Raw genomic sequence first — 19,769 nt, forward strand, 5'->3', positions numbered from 1 at the left:
CTAATTCTAAGTAAATTCAATCAGTAGCTTAACTGTGGTTAACCCAAAATTCTGAGTGGTGGGATGTGTCTTACTACTTTCATAAATTATTATCATTTATAGCTTTTTCATTGAATTTATGGGTGTGGCACTGGTTAATAAAATTATTTGGGTTTCAGGTACAATTCTGTAACACATCATCTTTATATTGGACTGTGCGCTCACCACCCCAAGTCCAGTCTCCTTCAGTCACCATTTATTCCCTCTTCACCCTCTCCTACCTCCTCCCACCCCCCTTTTAATTTTACAAATTATTAATGTCTTTGGTTTATCTTTTTCCTCTTTGATACATAAAACGTCACCTAAGGAGCCAGAGGTTTCCACTTAAAAAACGGGCGTGCAGCTGGAGCTCTGCTCTGGGTCTGATCTAACCAGGTGGGCCTGGCTGAAGTTTTTTGCAGCCTGAGAACGTGAGATCCCGAGGTCCGTCCTGTAGAGCCTTGGGCACACCTGGCCCGTCCGAGTCACCGCCCTGGCTCAGGCCCGTGCCCCTGTCAACACTGTCATTTTAGAATCCCATCCCTGGTAAATGTTTGTAGCAGAAATTGAATAGAGGCTCCTCTCTGGCTTTGTGGGGCTCAAGTTTTGTATTTTATTAGCTAATAAAAATATTAATGCTTATTGAATACTTAGTATATGCCAGAAACTGTGCTAAATTCTTTAAATAGATTGTCTAATTTAATATTCACAATTAACTGATGGCATAACAAGAATTATTATTTCCATTTTTAGGTGATAAAACTAAGACTCAGGTTAAAAATTCCTCAAGCTCACAGGGTAGTAGAGTTGCAACCAGAGTTCAAACCTAGGTCTGTCTGATTCGAGTCCATGAACTTGGCAGTTGAGAGTTGGGATTCTTAACCAAAGGATTAGTGGACTTTCAGGAGCGTCCAAGTACCTAGAATTACAATCGCACTTTTATGGTCACATGCATACACGCATTTTCCTGGTGAGAGGCTGCTTTCACCAGATTCTCACAGAAACCAGAAAAAGCTAAGAAGCCTTCACGTAAGAGCTTTGCATCCTGGGTGAGCTGGAGGTCACTCACCGACTCTGTGTCCTATTAACTTGACACAACACTTTTCACGTGAAGTCAGTTGCCTTCCTGCTTAATTGTTTCTTTATGATGGTTATTCAAAGCTAATGCAGAAAGTTATCCTTCCCAGAATGAGGTTTGACATTTACTCTGCTGCCTGTCTTATGAAAGAAGGCATAGAATAGCACAGGCTGGAATAAGCCCTGCTCTGTGAGGAATGAACAAACATGCCCTCAGAATAAAGTGTTCTCTGTGTTGGGAGAAAGTAACGTGGGGGGGGGGGTGACTATAATCCCCCAGGTGCTCTGATTCTGCAGCAGGTTCGGCGTTCGCACGCTGGGAGCTGCTCTGCATCACAGAAAAGCTTATTCTTCCCCTGATGTACTTGGAAAATACAGTTTCAAAGAAAAGCAGCATCTTTCTGCCCACTGCTACCGATGCTTATCTTTTTGAAAAGAGGACACCGTTTCCAATCGGCCTTGTGTCGTGCAAGAGTGCCACGGGGCAGGCGCTTCGGCCGACTGGCTGACTCCCAGGCTGCTGCCCTCTCTTCTCTTCTCAGAGCTGAGGTTTCTTAGGGCTGGGGCACCGCCTACATTATACGTCCCTCACCGTAAGCCCAGTGAGAAAGTTCCTTAGCCTTCAAAGGCAGAGTGTTTCCAATATGGAGTGTGTTCCTTTGAATTCTTTTGTTAACAAGAATTTCTGAGAAGACAGGACTTAGACTTGGGTTGCATTCCCCCTCTTGTGAGTGGCTTCTGCTGTGAGAACAGCAGGCCTCTGGGTTGCAGTGTGACAGTGACAATAATAGCTGGAAGGCACTGGCTCCTTCCAACCTGTCAGGCATCGTGCTAAGGGATGACACAGATCATGTATGTCACCCTCACAATGACACTCTGAAGTAGACGTATGATTACCCCAATGACTGCTTCACATTTTACAGCTGAAGTCAACTTGTCCAAGGTCAAGTACATAGAGAGGGGCAGTGATGGAATCCTACCTGCCCAGGCGAGTGCTGTTGACAGCTATGCTCTTCTGGAAGGGCAGACCTGTCATGTCTGTCTGGCTGCTAAGTTCTGGTTCTCACAGGCAATGCTTGGCCACTTTTGGGAACCAAGCATCCCAGGCTTATGATGTAAATAAATCCGTTTGGCCAAGTGACTCCTACAATCATTTGGAGGTAAGTGATTCTTTTGCCTTTTAAAATTTTTGCTTCATAATTATAAACATAACCATCATGAGCTCAAATTAGGAAAAATTCTTCCTCACCTTTTCCATGGGGGGGTCTAAAACATTGTTTTTATTCTGACTCAGTAAAGAATTCCCTGGAAGTCTGTATATTAAAATTAGGTCACATTATTTTGAATTCGTTTGGCTTTTCTCTCTTCATCATTGGTTTTCTTTCCCCATGACACTCCATCCAGCAAGAGAAACATTTCCTTCAATGGCTCTGGGTCCTTACGGATTTCCTTCACAGCTCATTCACCGAGTGATTCCTTACTGAGGGCGAGGGAAGGGGCGCTGTGCTGTGTGCACTAGCTTTTGAGCGGTTTTTGCAGCAGAGGAGGTGAAATCTAGTGAACGTTTTTGCTGTCCATATGTACTTTACAATTCCCAATTAGGAAAACCTACAGAAAACCTCAAGCATTAAGCATAGAGTTTAGTGTGTGGAAGGCTCTCGTAAGTGTGACTGTGACCGGAACAGAAACAGTGAGAAAGAGAAAGCTGCCCGACGGATTTAGAGAGAAAGGCAGAGATCACGCAGCCTCATCCATTCCTGCCATTGTATAAAATTATCCCTAGACTTCCTTTACTTATCCACCGACTCATCCGTTCACTCCACAGGTATTTACTGGACACACGTGAGGTGCACAGCACAGCTGGTGACGAGCTTTGGAGGAGATAAGATGAACTAAAGATGGGCTGTGCCTCTAAGTCGAATACGACCCAGTAAAAGCATTTGAGACTTGGATCTATACATTTAATACAAGGTGATGTAGGCTAAAAAATTAGAAATAAACTGGTAAGAAAATAAAGGGGCGGGGGACTCCAACTGGGTAGGTAACCAAAAGGGTTTATAGAGTAGGTGACATGTAAACCAGTGGAGTATAAAGATTCAAGTATAAAAAGTAGAGAAATGGCATTCATTCCTTTCAGGAGAACCAGTATGACTAGGTATCCGCAGAACAGATGCCAGGCATGCGGATGGTTTGGTTTGGCTGTAGCTGAGGTTATGGAGACCAATAGGCTCCGTGCCAGCTGGAGCTGGTAGGTACTCTGCCCTCTTCCTGTTTCACAGGGAGCTGGAAGACTGCAAACTACATTTCCCAGACTCCCTTGCCAGCCAACATTCTCTTAAGTCCGGCCTAGGAGATTTGGAGGAGTAGGGAAGCAATTGCACTGCTGGTTCAGGCAGGTCAGTGTGGGCTCCAGAAGTGCAGTGGTTTCAACAGCAGGAGCAAGGCAGCCCCAGCAACAGAACAGTGGGCTTGTGTTCAGTTGCTCTGGGTCACCCCCTCTGGTTCCTTGAGTCTTCCAAACGTGTTCTTTTTTCCCTCTCTCCCTCCCTCCCTCTCTTTCTTTCCTGTACTTTAAGTTTATTGAAGCATACTTTACATATAATAAATTGCATCTATTTAAAGTGTATGGTGAGCTCAGACGGATATGTACTAAGTTTCCTTATTTTCAAATACTTAGAGCGATTCCTGTTTTTCCTGACTGGTCTCACTGAATACAGGCAATGGATTTGGAGAGATAGGCTGTATACTAAAACCGAAGAGGGATTTGAATGCAGGGCTAAGGTGTCATGGTTTTATTTAACATATAGGGATTATGTCTGTGTATAAGAAGCACTTGCTTAGATAAACTGCTGAAAAATAAACAGTGTCAGTTTCCTGATCAGTGATAATAAGGACACACGGCTTCACTTCACAGTGTGTCTGGCACATGCTCTACCAGATAATGCACAGTTACCATTGATTGTAGTTAATATATTTACCAAGAAGTTGCTTTATTCCTTCCCCCTTTAAATCCTTGGCTTCCTTCCTTGTCCATGAATGTGCTGGTGGACAAGGGGTGAAATGGGGACATTTCTTTCCCTGGCCCCCACCCCACGGTTTCTAGAATGTTCTATTTCTTCAGTGTTATTGGATGTAGGCTGGGGCCTCAACATTTCATCAAGCGCTCATTTGCCATGTGACAGCCTCATCCCCACTGCTAGACAAGGGCCACCGTTACAAGATAGTCCAGCGTGAGAGCCAGAAGAAACTGGAGAACTGCGCTCTGCGCTCTGATGGAAACACGGAGTCCAGCTGCAAGGTCAAGCGGCAGGACACAGCACGGGGCAGTCTTTCACTTCTCCCTGGAAGGGGCTGGGGCAGGGAGGGCAGAGGTAGGAACACCCTTTCTTAAAATACATCTTCAAAGGGAAAGGAGCATTTAAAATATAAACCTGCTAAAATATCAGTCCTTAAGGAGAGCATCAGCAACTCATAAGGCGATCAATAGCTCAGTGCTAACCTGCAGAGACCGAACGCTGCGACAGGTGTATCTAGGTCTCTATCGGCAGGCTTCATTTTACACCAACCTGTTCAGTGACCACGATCAATTGAAGGTCTTTAATAGGATTGTCATCTATGAGTGTTCTGACCATCGGCTTCCCCAGAAAGCACGTGAGAAGCCTGTGCACAAAGCTTCAAGACTGCAAGTCATTTGTTTAGAAGAATCCTTGGTTGCCTGCGCCTCTCCCAGCAAAGGCTGCATCATTCCCCTTTGCTGGGTTTGAGAACCTGTAAATACCTGGTGTTTTGGAGGATGGGCAAGGAGGGGAGGACTCCAAGTGGGGGCACGAATAAGCCCTCAAAAACGGATCGACTCACTCTTAGCTAAACAAGAGAGGCCTGATGTCATGACCCAGTACGGGTTCATGTCCCACCGCGTATTTCTGAAATTCCCCTCGAGGGATGTGTTTACAATGCCTTCCTGCAACACCCGATGGATTCTTTCTAAAGCCCATGACAGCAAGAGCACTGGCACTGACACAGGTGTCATCGAATCATAAGCACACCCGTGTATCTGGCTCCCGAATACAAGATCCAACTCTTAGTGTTTGGAACAACAACAACAAAAAGCCGAAACAGAATTTGCAGTCACTGTTTGGGCATGTGATGGGAATTCTGTACCACGAGTTTAGGGTGAGAATAAAGGAGGTACAAGTGAGGTAAGCTGTTCTCCAAGGCAAGGGACTGTGAACGGGCAAAGGGAATATGGGTGCCATCGAACCCGGCCACAGTTGTCTCCCATGCTGCCCCTTGAAGACAGAAACCCGTGCTCTTCTGCTCTCTCATGTCCTCTTCCGCTTTGTTTCTTAAGTAAGCGGATGGAGCTAGAAGGGCCTCCGAGTTCACTTACTTCATCCCTCACTCGGTCATTCAAACAAGCTAATGGTTGGGAAGCACTGAGCCCAGTTTCTGAGAAACACTAAAACAAGCCTATAATAGTGATAATGATAAAGCTGCTTATATTGGTGCTCACAGCCAGAGACATCCATCCCCCCACTTTGTGAGCGAGGAGGCAGATGCAATGGGAGGATCCAACCTGTGGCGTCTCTGGGCCACACTGGCAGAAGAACAGTTGTCTTGGGCCACCCAATAAACACACAAAAATCTCATAATGTTTCAAGTAAATGTACAATTTTGTGTTGGGCTGCATTCACAGCCATCCTGGGCTGCAGGTTGGACACCCCTGCTAACGTGTCTGGGAAAATATCCCATAAAGTGATGACTTAATTTTGTATCTGGTAATGCCAAAGTGTAAATCATTAAGAAGAATACTGACACTGAACTTCAATAAAATCTTCCTGACAGGTGGGGCTCCAGGAAAGGTACCAGTGATTCTCACAGGCAAGGCTGGCGGGGAAGGGGTGGGTGTGTACAAAATCTGCATGGGAAAGGTGAATTTTTCAGAAGAGCGTGTGGCATCTTTTAAAAAGTTTGAGTAAGCGCTCATGAAGGGGTCACAACGAGCTGGAAAGAGCTGATTTAGGAGTTAGAAGACCTCATCTCAACACTGACATAATAGCCCTGTTCAATGTCCCCAGCTGGTGACACGGATTCCTCATCTGCTCTCAGAGGGTGGGGACATATTTTGCAAAGACTGTACCAAAGCTCAACCCCCAATATTATACAAGTAAAATAAATGTAATGGTTATACTTTTTTTCAATGAATAAATAAATGGAAATAAATTTCTGAAGAAATCATGTCGGCATTTAAAAGGCTAACAAACACCCTGGGGAGAGGGACCCCTCTTCCCACTGTATTACACTAATTGGGAAGATGAGCCCATAGAACAGGTCAGGGGAAACTAGGTCTAGATCACACAGCAACGAGACTGTTCCATTTATTTATAGGGGCCAGCAACCTTCTACCTGCCCCTCCACCTTAGCGGGTTCTTCTAAGACCAGTTTCTGGTTTCTCTCTCACGGTTTCGGGGCTGGGCTCAGCCCCTCCCTGTGTGGACTCTCCGTGGCCAGCAGGTGGGGTATGGCCACGCCGGGTGTTGGGCCAGCAGCTTGCTGAATTTAAAAATGGAGTGGTGAGAATGGAAAAGGCACCATTTACAGTTGGACCATCATGCCTGGGTCAGCATATCTAGGATCAACACAGAATTAGGGAAAGTACTTAAAATCAGCAATTTTCCAGCAGTGAGGATGGAAATCTAAGAGACATTTCACCCTAATAGCTGTGAATCTATGTTCCAAAGGCCAAATTCCCTGAACAAATTCCAGTGGGAGTTTCTGGAATTTAATGTGGGGGTTTGGTGTGGGTTAAGGTCTTACTATTTCCTGCACCAGCCCCCGAGTGATATTCTCTCTCTCATAAAATAATAAAAACTCTACAAATTCCTCATGGAGACAGAACCTTTAGCAGATATAGCAAATGAGGCCTATTTTTAAAAAACAGCACTTAGCAAAATGACTTCTGCTTCACACACATCTGTTTTACATCTGTTAGAACCTAACTTCCCTCAAAGACAGTTTCAACCCAGCTCAAAATAAACATTCGTAAATGTTAGACCATCTCCCTGATACTGCTGGTAAAATGGCTTTGTTTCATTAATAAAATAGACCTGTAGATGAACTTCTGGTGAGGTCTTACAGATATTTTTGGAGCAGTTTACAATGTCTTTTCCCCCCCATTCTTAAGAAGTTTTTGAGCTTTGCACCACATAAAGTCATTTTAACACGTGGCCCATTGACATTCTGGATTTTGACTGTTTTTTGGTAAAGATCATGCTGCTGCTCTTTGAAATGATTACTGATGTTTACGATGAAGCCTCTTCCCCACTTTAACTCCACAGGGGGCCTAAATATTTGTCCAGGAAAGAGCTCCTGCCTCACTCCCTTTCACAGGTGCGCTGTGCCTGTCGTTTTGCCTGTATTTCTCAGCAGCACACAACCGGCGAACAACCGGCAGGTGTATTTTGGAAGCCTCTGCAGCCACAGACACAGCCCGTGTCCCAAGCACGAGGTGCTTTATCCCTGGATTGGCCTTACCAGGTAGTTGTCAATGTTTATTTTTTTCCCCGATTGCAAATATTTTTATATTACTCATCATAGAACGACAGCTGCTCACACTATTTCTAAAGTCTCTTGTAATGTGGGATGCTGTGTCGATATGATAAATACAGTGCAGCGTGGTTTAAAATCTACAAATCCCCACATTAATATAAACCACTGCTCATCTGGTGCTGAGCTGAGTTTCCAAGGATATGAAGGGAGTGTCTGTCTCTAGTACCCAAGAACTCCCCAGGGAGAGCAGACACCCTGGCCTAGAGGATCCATTTGCAAGTCTGGCAAAAAGCAACAAGGGTCCTGAGGAAATGGAGCCTCAGAGAGGTTGAGCAATTTGCTCGAGGTTGCACAGGCAGCAAGTGGCAGGGCTGGTCTGACTTAGCTCTAGTGCTGAGAACTTAAATTATTTTCAGGGCTGTAAATCAGGATAGGGATTTCAGGATCTCTCTCTGCTGCCCAGTAACTCCTCACCCCGCTCTTCCCAGCACACCTGCCACTCGGTCATGTCTCAGTCTGACGCCTACCAGCCGATGACGATCCTCACACTCAGTGTGAGCACAGACATGTGCAAGTGTGATCTGGCTCTAGAGGGTGCCATTCTATTGCAGGGCACCAGTGCTACGAACACATGGCACCTACAATTAAGGACTGACTGCCTTACCTGTAGGGGCACATTTCCTCTTTCTAGATAGGAGAGGACCTTTAAGTCCATTAACGAAACAATATATAACTGTTTTGGGAGCTGTTCCCTCTCCGATGAGCTAAGTTGGAAGCACAGTTTCATGTGCAGGCGAACTCAGCGGAGAGTCACAACTGGAAACTCCTGGCATCCCTGCTGAGACATGTAAACTCCTGCGACCCGGAGTTGGTGGCCTCGACTCACACACCTGTGTGCAGGCACGCACGCAGCCCGTACCAGCGTGCAGCTGTGTGTGTGCAAGTACTGCCAGAGGCACACACGTTTCACCTGATGTGCAGGCAGGAACATGCATGCATGCAGGCACACACGTGTTCTTGGTGCACGTGTGCACACACATGCCTGTTTCAACATAGGCATGTGTGTGCCCATGCACACAAGCGTTTATTTATTTCCTTGCACAAAGTTTCCTCAGCTTCACAACGGGGAGGGCAGGCTCTCTAATCTTTCGTGTTCCCACTCAAACTTTGATTTCCAGCTCTCTAATCAACCCCATATTTAAATAACAGTCGCAGTCTTATCATAATTTTTTTCCTTAAAAAATTCATTCTACTGTTCTTGTTGCACAGAGGGACTTGAAGGGAAGCCAATCCTTTCTTGAACTGACAGCTCTGATTGAGGCATAAGTCTTTGTACAAATGAATGATTTATTTGACAAAAAATTTCGATGAAGCTTTAGTCTATAAATCTACTAATTGTTCCTCCCTGCTGTGAACCTTAGTTACCAGTGAGCTTATTAGCTGTGTAAGTTGTTGCTTAATAGGCACACATACAGTTGAGCTGCATGATTTCACTAATAGGTATTATTTTAATGAGACCTAATGGGACAATTCACAACAGTGAGTGTTCCTTAGACGTCAGTGCATATGAAACATGTCCCTAAAGTTTGAGCCGGGCTGGAACCCCGGTCTGCCCCTGCATCTGGGGCTGGAGAGCTGCAGTGAGCTATAGTGAGCTGCAGAGGACGTGCCGGGTCTCCAGGGTGCTGCCTGGCGCAGGTGCAGCCAATTGCCGTCGTAAGAGAACGAGGCCCTTGACAGCTGCTGCTCCGAGCTGATGGTGTGTGCGTGCACATGCATGTCTATGTGTGCATGTGTGTGCACATATGTGTGAGGGAGCTGGCTCGATTCTCACTCTGGTGTCTGGGTGTGTGCTCCCGGGAAGCACTCCAGAGCAAGGAGGAGGGACAGTGTCCCCGCCATCCTGGCGTTCGTTCTCAGACTTGTCCAGAGCAAGTGGAGTGTGTCCTAACCGAACACCACCCAGCTGTATTCTGTCTGGCGCTGGGGAGGAGAGTTCGGCTAAGTCACTTAACCACAATATGTTATCTTTTCCCCCAGAAATTTCCCTGCAAACGTTTTCCCTAAAGGGAGGAAGGAAGTGCAGTGAAGACCACCCTAGAAGAAGCTGGTGGGTTAGGTACTTCATATTTTAAAACATTTCCCAGTGGATTTTCCATGTGGGGTGTGGGACTCCATCACTGCAAACTTGGAGGATTATATCAATGTATACTTCCAAAAGTTTTGCTCCACACTGTCCCCTAAAACTTAACTTTTAAACACAAAAAGAACACCAGGACTTAGCAAATCTGACAATATTAGTTTCTTAACAGATCATTTGTCTGGAGGTCTATAGGCCCAACACACCCTCTAAGGTTGTTGGTGAGTGGCTGTCTCTGGGATAAACCAATGGAGAGCACGCGGAGGAAGACGGTGCCTTGGCCTCCTGGGAACTGGCACTAATGGCCTTGGACCGATTGGTGGGCAGCCTTGTGGTGATGCTCAGCACCTGAGAGGCTTCTCTGTAAATGGTGCTGTAAAGGGCCGGCAGTATTTTATATGAGATCATGGTAATAAAAACTGCAGTTTATAGCTGCATGGTACTCAAACGATCAATGAATGAGAAAGATAAATAATGACACATGAGCCTGTAGTTTTGGCCCACTGAGTAAAGCCATTGTGGTCACTGAGGATGTGCAAAGGTGGGTCCAGTTGCACAGTTAAGCAGGACAAATGGTTTAGGATGCAACCTGCAGCTCCCAGGCTTTGGAATCTATTTGAGAAAGGTGCTGTGTAGATATTTTATTTCAAGACTTTTCAGTTGCACTGATAGGTAGTTGGGGTGTGTCCATCCAGGGTGAGTTCCGTGGGGAGAGATGTGTGCTGTGGGAACAGAGGTAATGTGTGATTTACTGAGTGTGGGGCACTGAGCCAGCGGCTGTATCTACCTGGACACACTGCACCTGTGAGGCAGATTGTATTGGGAGAACTTGAAAGATGAGGAAATTGAGGCCCCCAGAGGTTGGGTGGGCTACTGATCCAGTGGTCAGCCAGGATTTGAGCCCAGATCCATTCAATACCCACATCTTCCGGCTTCCCTAAGCCTGTACAAATCTCTCAGTAGGGTCATCTCGATTCATCATGGATTAATGCTAAGAACAGCACCAAGGGTATAAAGCAAAAATGAAGAGCTCCATTTAAGCCGCACTGGTCTCTGGGCACTTGGCTTTATGCTAATTCAGAGCATTTGCAGAAATTGATGCGCACTCAGGCGCGAGAGCCTCTCTCTGGGCTGCTGTTCCCACCATGTCGTCTCTCCCCACTGCTTCCAATCCCCTGTTTCTGCTGTGTAGCCCACTGTCAATACTGATAAATAATAAATCATCAATCCATTTCTACAAGGCACTAGATACCACCTTCCTCATGAAGGAGGAACAGTTTAGCATCTGTGTTGCTGTCACATGGCCAAAATAATTTTAGGTCTATATAAATGTGACTACTCCTTCACTGCGAAGGAGCTGAAATTACATTTGGCCCTTTGAAGGCAACCACAGGGCTAATGTGGCCCGTGGTGAAGATGAGTCTGACACCCCTGTCCAAGACTCTAGGGAGGCTGGTCCTCTGGGGCCTTGGAAGACTTATTTGTGACACAGCAATTTGTAACTATTGCTATTGTTGGTTTCCTGTGAAATTTAGCATATTCATTCATTCAGCTAATGTTTATTGAGTCTAACTGAATGCCATAAACTGTGCTGAGTTTTGGAGCATGAAGGCAAAAAGCTGAAGTTCAAATTCTGTCAGGACCTATACGTTTAGTGGGGTGACAGATGCTTTCTCCAGGAATTGTCACAGAGATGACTGTTTGAAAGGAGATGATGTGGGAGGAGCCCTGGATGCTGCCTGGAGCAGCAGGGGAGACAGCTGTGCACGCTGAAGGATCTGTGCAGCTTGACGGGGGAGGAGGAGGGGCAGGACAGTGTGCCCGGAGCCACTGGTGGCTTAACGATGCTTCTGTGTGAGGTGCACTGTGGGAGTGGTGGGAAGTCAGAGAGAGATGCGGAGCCGAACGCTTCCTGATTTGTTCGGATTAGCCAGCTTGAGACAGGTGATAGACATGTTCCGAGCAAAACAGTGAACTAAGATCAGGTTTCTACAGATGACCATCAAGGAAGCAGGACCAGGACAGACTGGGAATGGTAAGACTAGAGAGGAGGGAGTGAAATGTCAGCCGTGGCAAAAGTCCAGGTACGAGATGATAAGGTTTGATGGATGGCAGCGGCAGAGGGGAGCGGCCCAGGAAGAGAGGTTTAAAGGCAGAATGAACCTGGCCTGGTGATGGTTTTACTAGGGAGAGCAATAGAGTGGAAAGATTATAGGGTAACTGCACGTTATTGGCTTGGACACTGGGAAGTAATTTCACTGTAAAAACTGTGTTATAAAATAAATCTGTACACTAGTGTATTGCAAATACAACAAATGTAGCACGCAAAAAGGAAATACTCTTAAAAGTCTGGTACCATAGACAGTTTCCGAAGCCAAGTATGCCCATACAAGCCCATGGTTCTCACTATAAGAAAAAGCACATTTTGGGGGCAGTATGTGAGATACTAATACAAAATGTGTGTTAAATTAGTGGCTTAATTCTTCAACGGCAAATCAATAGACACTTCTGTTTTTCTTATTTTTAAATTTAATTTTTCAATCAAATTAATTTAAGAAAATTTTAATTTCATACCAAGAGCATAGTTTAACATGACTAATAGTATTTTATTTTTTATTTTACCTTTTAATCATTCTATGGAAATTTTTACTTTGTGATATTTTTTTAATTTCCAAGAGCTCTTTCCTATTCTCTGAAAATTCCTATCATTTGTTTTTTTTCCTCATGGATGCAATATTAATCTCATATCTCTAAGAATACAAACGATGGTTTATAGAATTCTGCGCTCTGAATTATCTCAGTTTCCTTGAAGTTTATTTTTATTTGTTGTGTTCTCTGTCTGAGACGTAATGGTTTCTTGTAACTGGCTAGCCATCATCCTTTGCTTTCCATGCATATTTACAGATGAGGCACCGTGGTTAAGAGGGCAAGGGAAGGGCTGCTCACCAGGGAAGAGACTTCCACCTGGGCCTGGGACCACCAGCTGGAGGCGCAGGATGGGGAGGGAACCGGGGTCCTAAACGCTCTAACAACATCTTTCACTTGATCTTCAGAGCATCACTCCTGACTGCAGCCTTCCCAGGGACCTGCTGTGCCAAATCCAGAGCTCAGGGGGTAAAACACTGCCTTCTTATTGGCTTCCCTCTTAGGAGGCACTTAGGTTTCGACTTTCTCTATTTCACTAGGAGAATCTCCAGTCATTGGTTGTGCAAAGTGTGTTGACATATTGTCTCTTCTTTGTCCTTAGTGTCCTTGCAGGTTTATTCCTTTTACAAGGTCGGTGGGACTTGGTTAGGTAGCAGAGATAAACCTGTGGGTTCAATCTGCCATGTGTAGCCAGAAATCTTCAGTTGATTCTAGATGGTTTGTTTACCAAGATGATCAATCTTGATGCCTTTGATGCTCTTTAATCACCTCGCAGGGACACGTCCCATTGTTAACTCTTACCTTGGAATAAGTGAGTTTTTCAGGCTTTTTGTTTTGTTTTGTAGGGAGCCCATTTAATGATGTGGTCAGTACTGGAGAGACAGCTGAGTGAGCCAGGGCAGAAACTCGATGTACAAGATCTGTCCAGAAGTATCCAGCCATGTCAGGTGGAAAATAGAGACATTTACTGAAGAAGATACAAGATATGAGAAACAATGTACACAGGACACTGATGTCTCAGTCCCCTTCAAAGCAGGCACCTTGGGACCTCACACAGCTCTCCCAATCTTCATCAGCTTCCCCATCATATTTTCCTGAATCTCATTGCCAGTCTGAAATCCCTTTCAAAGGTGATTTTAGTTTTGGGAAAAGCCAGAAGTCACAGGGCACCAAATCTGGGCTGTAGTAGGACTGAGTCACCTGGGTGACTTGATGTTTCACCAAAAAACTTTGCACAAGATGTGATACATGAGTGGGTACTTTGTTGTGATGAAGCTGCCAATCACCAGTTGCCCATAGCTGTGGCCTTATGAATCATCAGAATAGTTTCTGTGGAGGAATGTTCAAGCTTAACATAAAATTTGATGGAGATTCGTTGCTCTACTTGCTCATTTTGAATGTGACAGCCACACAGTACACACACTCACTCAACAGCATCTACCCCCCCCCCCCCCCCCCCCACTGACTGGTACAGTGAAGTCGTCATTGTTCACACAGGCACAGTCCAGTCCACTCTCCTTGGCTGCCAGGTTCCATCAGTGTTGTGCAAACCATTCTCATTGTATTAATAATGGCCGGACTTTTTCCAGACAAACATAGTACATCCTCTGCCTCAGTTTTTCTTTTTGGGATACATATTACTGTTTGTTTCTATTGTACAAGAATGCTATGCAGACAGAATAAGATGTTGTAGGTGAATTATGGTTGGAGATCTTAAGGAGAATGATCAGTAAACAAACTCAAGTTTCTTTCCTTCTGCTAGACTAAGTGCCTTATTTGACAGCTGAAGAAACGAACATGTAGAGAGGGTAAGTGACTTGCTTGATGACACACAGCTAATTGGAGGCCAAATCAGGACTAAGGGCCACATTTCCTGCCGCTGGCTAGTGCTATTTCCATTCCATGAACTGACCTCAGTAGCCCCAGGAACGTTCTGGTAGTTATGCATTTTTTCCTCTTGGACACTGAATGTCATTTCTGAAATACTTTGACTTACAGAACCCCGTGACTCTGAATTTCAAGAGCCAATTCTTATGTCAACCAAAAGGCATTTTCAGCTCTTTCTGTTTTCTTAATCTCTGAATGATGAAACTCCCCATGGTTTGCTTTGGAATTGAAATGCAAAGAGAAACTGTATCTTATTAGCACTTCACGCTGCTCAAACACTGAGAAGGTGCAGACCTGCCAACTGTGCTTCCCACCATCAGCGGCCACCTCCCTGCTGAGACTCTTGCTCAGTGCGACAGTGTCTGTAAAACGCAGGTCTGCCAGCAGCCCACTCCCCAGTCAGCCACGGAACAGCCACCCCACCAGGACACCAGAAGCAAGACAGCTTTGGGAGGAATGCGTCCGACCGGAGGTGAAGCTGTCAATGAGTAACCCCGGACTTGAGATAATCTCCCAGAAACGATGAACGTGGTCTGCTGGCTGAGTTACTTCATTTCAGGAAGACAGTTCCTTCCAGGAGGCCGGTGTGTGTCTTGTGCAAGCTGGGTGTTGCAAGTGACAATGTATCTGCAGTCTGAATTGATTAACTCTGTCCCAGGCTGTTTGTGAGCCTACAGATGCTCGCACTCCCTGTCAGAGGCACCAGACACACAAGACAGGAAAAGCCTGGGAGTCTGGCCCTGTGTGGGCTTTCTCGACGGACAAGTGTTTTCAATCCAGGAGGGATGTTATCATGGAAGAGCTGGTGGCTTGTCGATTGGACAGGTGCCACCTGGGTCACTCGATGATCAAGGCATGTGCTTATTGCAGAGATCTTTGCTCTTCAGAACAGCTGTCCCTCTGTGGAAGCTGTCATTTGAGCTGGTAAGCTGCAGGGCTCGGAAACGAGGAGGTGACGTTGCTTCAGGGACCTGGCGCGTTAGGAGACATGGAGCCGATAGTGGGGAGCAGTGTCACAATCGGCAAACGCGTCACTCTGTGTAGGAAGTCGTCCTCCGTGGCTTAGCTATTTCCTGAAGGAGGGATGTCAGTGGGGTCTGCAGTCGTAAAAGGTTGGCTGGTTCTGTGTCTGACACAGCGGAATATGCTCACAAATCAAAGCCGTCATCTTTGCCAGGGCTAATGTGGGTTTTATGGGCACCAAGGGAGACCATTCTCATTGCTGGTTCCAGACGGCGTATTATCCACAGTTGGGAGGAGCTACTTTGATGCAAGTCAAAAAAGCAGACGTGGCTACTCGCCCTTCCCCTCCCTCGTAAACAGTGGAATGCTTTTTCTAGATGTGTTTATTTCTGGATGCACCAGTATATTTTACAGCCACATAAAACCTGGAAGTTGCTGCTTTGCAAGTGTAGCAAAGTATAGCTGCACATTTGAAAGAGAAGCGATGTTCACACCAACCTTCCCCTTTTCCCAGTCACCCTGACTCGGGTTCAAAATCCAGTTTCCTGGAAAAGTCCTGAAGACACAGTGTTTTGTCTTCACGTTCATGCTGTGGCCAGAGCCGGCCTAGGGGCACCTTGACTTCTGAATATAGATGTTCTGAATGCTCCAGGAACTGCTCCCTAAATAATAAACATGGAACTTAAACGCATAAGAGCGAATGTCACTTCTGGCCTAGTTTTAATAGGCTGTGTCTTTAGCAATGAAGAATCCCCAGAGAGGTTCACGCTGAGTTCCTCCAGCAGGAGAAAGCGGCTCATTCCAGAAATTCCACGCAGTCTCTGAATGAACCCTGGTCTCCTCCAGGACCTGTGCGCAGTGTGTCCCTGGAGTGGCCTGGTGGCTGCAGGGGTGGCTGTGAAGGATGACTTTTTTCCTGGGCTGAGACAATTATTTTCGTCTTATAAGTTCACCTTGAGGAGGACGAGCATTCCCCCCCCCAACAAAAGGCTGACCTATTGGTGGCTTCTCTGCCGAGGGGCCGTAGTTTGGCAGCCGCGCCGGCGGAGACTGTGTCCTCTGGTGAAGGTCGTAGGTCGTTAGCACATTCGGGAGGTGTGGGCTGCAAAGAGGAAGGGGGCGGACCCCCCCCCCCCGCTGTGCTCCCTGCCCATTGCCCGACATACAGTGGACAGGAAGGGGAACAATTCTGTGGTTCTTGACCTCGTTACCCATTTTGAGACCATAAAAAGGAGAGAGGAGAGAGGAAGGTGGGGAAATTGGTCAAGAGATTATCCCTGGTTAGGGGGAAAATGAAGACAACTGTAACTGAACAACAACAAAAATTAAAAAAAAGACATTATCTGTGGAGAGAGTACTGCCATGCCGAACCCACCGCTCCACCCAAAGGGATGGGGAAGGGCTCCCTCCGGGCCCCCAGCCAGTGCGGGAACCCTGCGGGGATCCTCAACTATGTTTCCTGGAGGTGGAACTCAGGGAGAGCTGACTCCAGCCTCAGAAAAGCTAAAGCCCACAGACTGCAGACTCAGGTCTCCTTCTGGCCTGGCGTCTGGGGTGAGGAGCAGGGTGGGGGTGAGGGGGCAGGGGCCAGAGAATGGCTGCCCTATTGGAGAGGGCTGTCAGGGCAGGCGACGGGTGAGTGACCGGAGCTGGCCTTGTGGGACAGGCGCAGGACTGGGCTCCACCTGGGCCCTAGCCAAAGGCCCTCCTGGAAGGTGAGGCCCTTCAGTGGACCGAGGTTGCAGACAGACTGCTGGACACCCAGGGGCTACGAGTGGCCTGGTGGGTAAGCAATAGAGACCTGCCTGTCCTGAGTCACGGGAATTGCTACAGGGGACAGGACCCTGCAGACAAAAAGTCCTTCAGTCTGTGTTTGGGACCTAAAGGGACTCTTGGAGCTGTTAGCCACCTAACAGTGAGCAGAAAATTCTTGCTGGAATTTTCATTGGGGGCTGGTGAATATTACGGCCACTCAGCACAGGCACAGCAGTGCAGCAAACAGAGAGAGGTGTGTGAATACATCACAAATGGTATTTGCTCAATATATGGGATGCATTTTGCACTCCTCAGGGATCAGCGATGATAGGAAGTTAGCGAAGGAAGATTCTCAGAGGAATCCCATACACATTTCATTTCAACTGGCTGAGTTTTAGCAATAATTCATGTGCACTGATTCCTCCTGTAAATCTTGAAGATCAGGCCTTCTTCTGGCCAAACCCATTATGCCAGGGGCTCCTCACAGTGTCCCACTGCAGATTTGAGACATCCTGATTCTGTCCCATCCTCAGGTCTCCTCCCAGCCCCTCCCCGCTCCATCCCTTCCCTTTGTGTCTCCTTAGCATCTTCCTCTAGCTCCTCTCTGAAATCTCCAACACCCAGGGCTGTTTGGTTAGCTGTGTGTTCCTTTGGTCCTAAGGACTTTCCCCCTGATGAAGCAAATCCAACACCTGCAGCCCAGAGCTGGGAAATCAGAGAGCGGAGTGAGTTTTTGGTGCCATCGGGCAGGCAGATAAGGACAGGTGAGTGACATCTGGACATCTGTACCAACGCCGCCGCGCACCATGTGGTTTGGGACTGCCGTGTGAGGTTACAGAAGGTGGACTGTCAGAACCGTTACAGACAGGCATAAAGAATGTCTTTCTCTCAAACGTCAGACTCACTACAAGTTTGGGTTTCCTTTGCTGCGGGCATGCCTTTCCGGGGAGCAGAAGATGATCCTGATTTAATGCCAAGTTCTCCCATTGTCACTCCAAAGACAGACTGTTCCACGCTCTGCCCCTCCTCCTACCCCGCCCCCACCCTGAGTGCTGAGATGGCTTTTACATGCACTTGACCAACACACACCAACGGGCTCTGCCAGGAAAGAAAGAACAGAGGTCGGGATGAATGAGAACTCAAGTAGGAACTACGCGCATTTTTGATCTTTCAGAGGTTTAGAGAAATGGAGGAAAAGGATACACACCAACGAAATGCGAAGGGAGTGAATGACTGTGTTCATTTTCTCCCCTAGTTCACCTTGGGGCACAGAGGACTGAAGTTCGGGGGTCTGGGGCCAATGACCCCTCCGAATTCCAGCTCTGCCTGCCCCTAGCTTGTGGCCTTGGACCATACATGGAGGCCCCCAGCCTGTGCCTCCGTTTCTGCATCAGTAAAATGAGGATAAAAACAATATTTACCAAAGAGTTCTTGTGCAGTAAATAGCTTTAAAGGGTGCCTGGTGCATATAGTTCATGTTGTGTATTTGTTAGCTACTGTAATGTCCTAATTTTCTAGTCATTTCTTCCATCTGTAGAAGTGTGAGGTGGGAAAAGATAATGTGAAGAGAAATCAGGTCCAACTTCCAATGAGTTATTTATTTGTGATTTGTAGCAATACTGTGTCCCGACTACACCTATTTCTTCAGGCACCTTTGTTTTGGATGGCGTTAGAGGGCTGGTTACAGTAACATTGATGAAAAGTTGAGTTTTTTCACCCATTTATTCATGAGCCTGTGATCGTTCATTTATTGATCATTTATTTGAGTTAGGATGTAAGGCAATTCGCAAACCTGTAGAGAGCAGAGAATTTCCCCCTGAAGGGATCTATAGTCATTTGGTTAATGGTCTAAACCACTGACATGTAATCAGAATGATTATGTTTGGACGAGGCTATTAAATCCCCATAAATAAAACAAATCACCAATAAATGGTCTAGGAAAAAATACGTTGTGGAAAAATTCGGTGGCTGTAAGACTGGTGTCTCCGGCGGTATGTGTATACACGCCGTCTGTCTTCTGAGCACGGACGTGATCGCACCCCTGTTGACTCTGGGCCCCACCGGCTCCTTCCTCTGAAATTACCTGGCGTTGGCCCTTCTGTCGTGAACAGGGGCTTCTTGCTTCAAGTTTACGAGACTGACACGCTGCCTATTGAGGGGGTGTCTATCGCATCAAGTTTAGATGGAACTCTTTCTCCTCAGGTCATTTCGTCAACATCTGTTGGATGCCTGCTGTGAGCTAAACGCTGGCAGCCCACCTTAGGCAAACTCAGCGTATGGATTATATAAATCATATGGATACCGACTGTACTTTTCCATGTCATCTCTGGGTGACTTTTAACCCACACGCTGTGCCTTTTTGTTTGCTGTCTGGGCTCTATGGAGATGTACGAAGTATGCCGTTACTTTTCAAAATAAGAAATCTAATGGAAGACCCGTTTTCTCCTGAATATTAAAAAATCAGTGTATTGTAAGGAAAATAATGCATTTTTGACTTGGTTCTTCTCATGGGCTCAAAAAAGACTCAAGTCTTCAGGGGTTGTGAACTGCTAGCAAACTTTATCAGGCCTTCCAACGTCCCCCACAAAGGCCACTGGTGACGACACAGCTGGTGGCAGTGGAAGACGCCCAACGACTAGAAATGTTATGGGACAATCTTGTTCTCTGAAAAGAGAACTTAGTCCTGGATTTGAACCAGACACTTACTCTTCTGGACCACAATGTTCCCCTGGTA

At 46.5% G+C, this 19,769-nt stretch overlaps 1 protein-coding gene across 1 annotated transcript in view; it reads right to left on the reverse strand.

Annotated features, from left to right (window-relative positions):
* The window catches only part of RNF150 (ring finger protein 150), a 170,227-nt gene that overhangs the window by 12,914 nt on the left and 137,544 nt on the right, over positions 1 to 19,769 (reverse strand). The gene's annotated exons all lie outside the window — the stretch shown is intronic.

Source organism: Artibeus jamaicensis, unplaced genomic scaffold, assembly GCF_021234435.1.
Source record: "Artibeus jamaicensis isolate MK-2021 breed Jamaican fruit bat unplaced genomic scaffold, CSHL_Jam_final scaffold_537, whole genome shotgun sequence".
Lineage (NCBI taxonomy): Eukaryota > Metazoa > Chordata > Mammalia > Chiroptera > Phyllostomidae > Artibeus > Artibeus jamaicensis.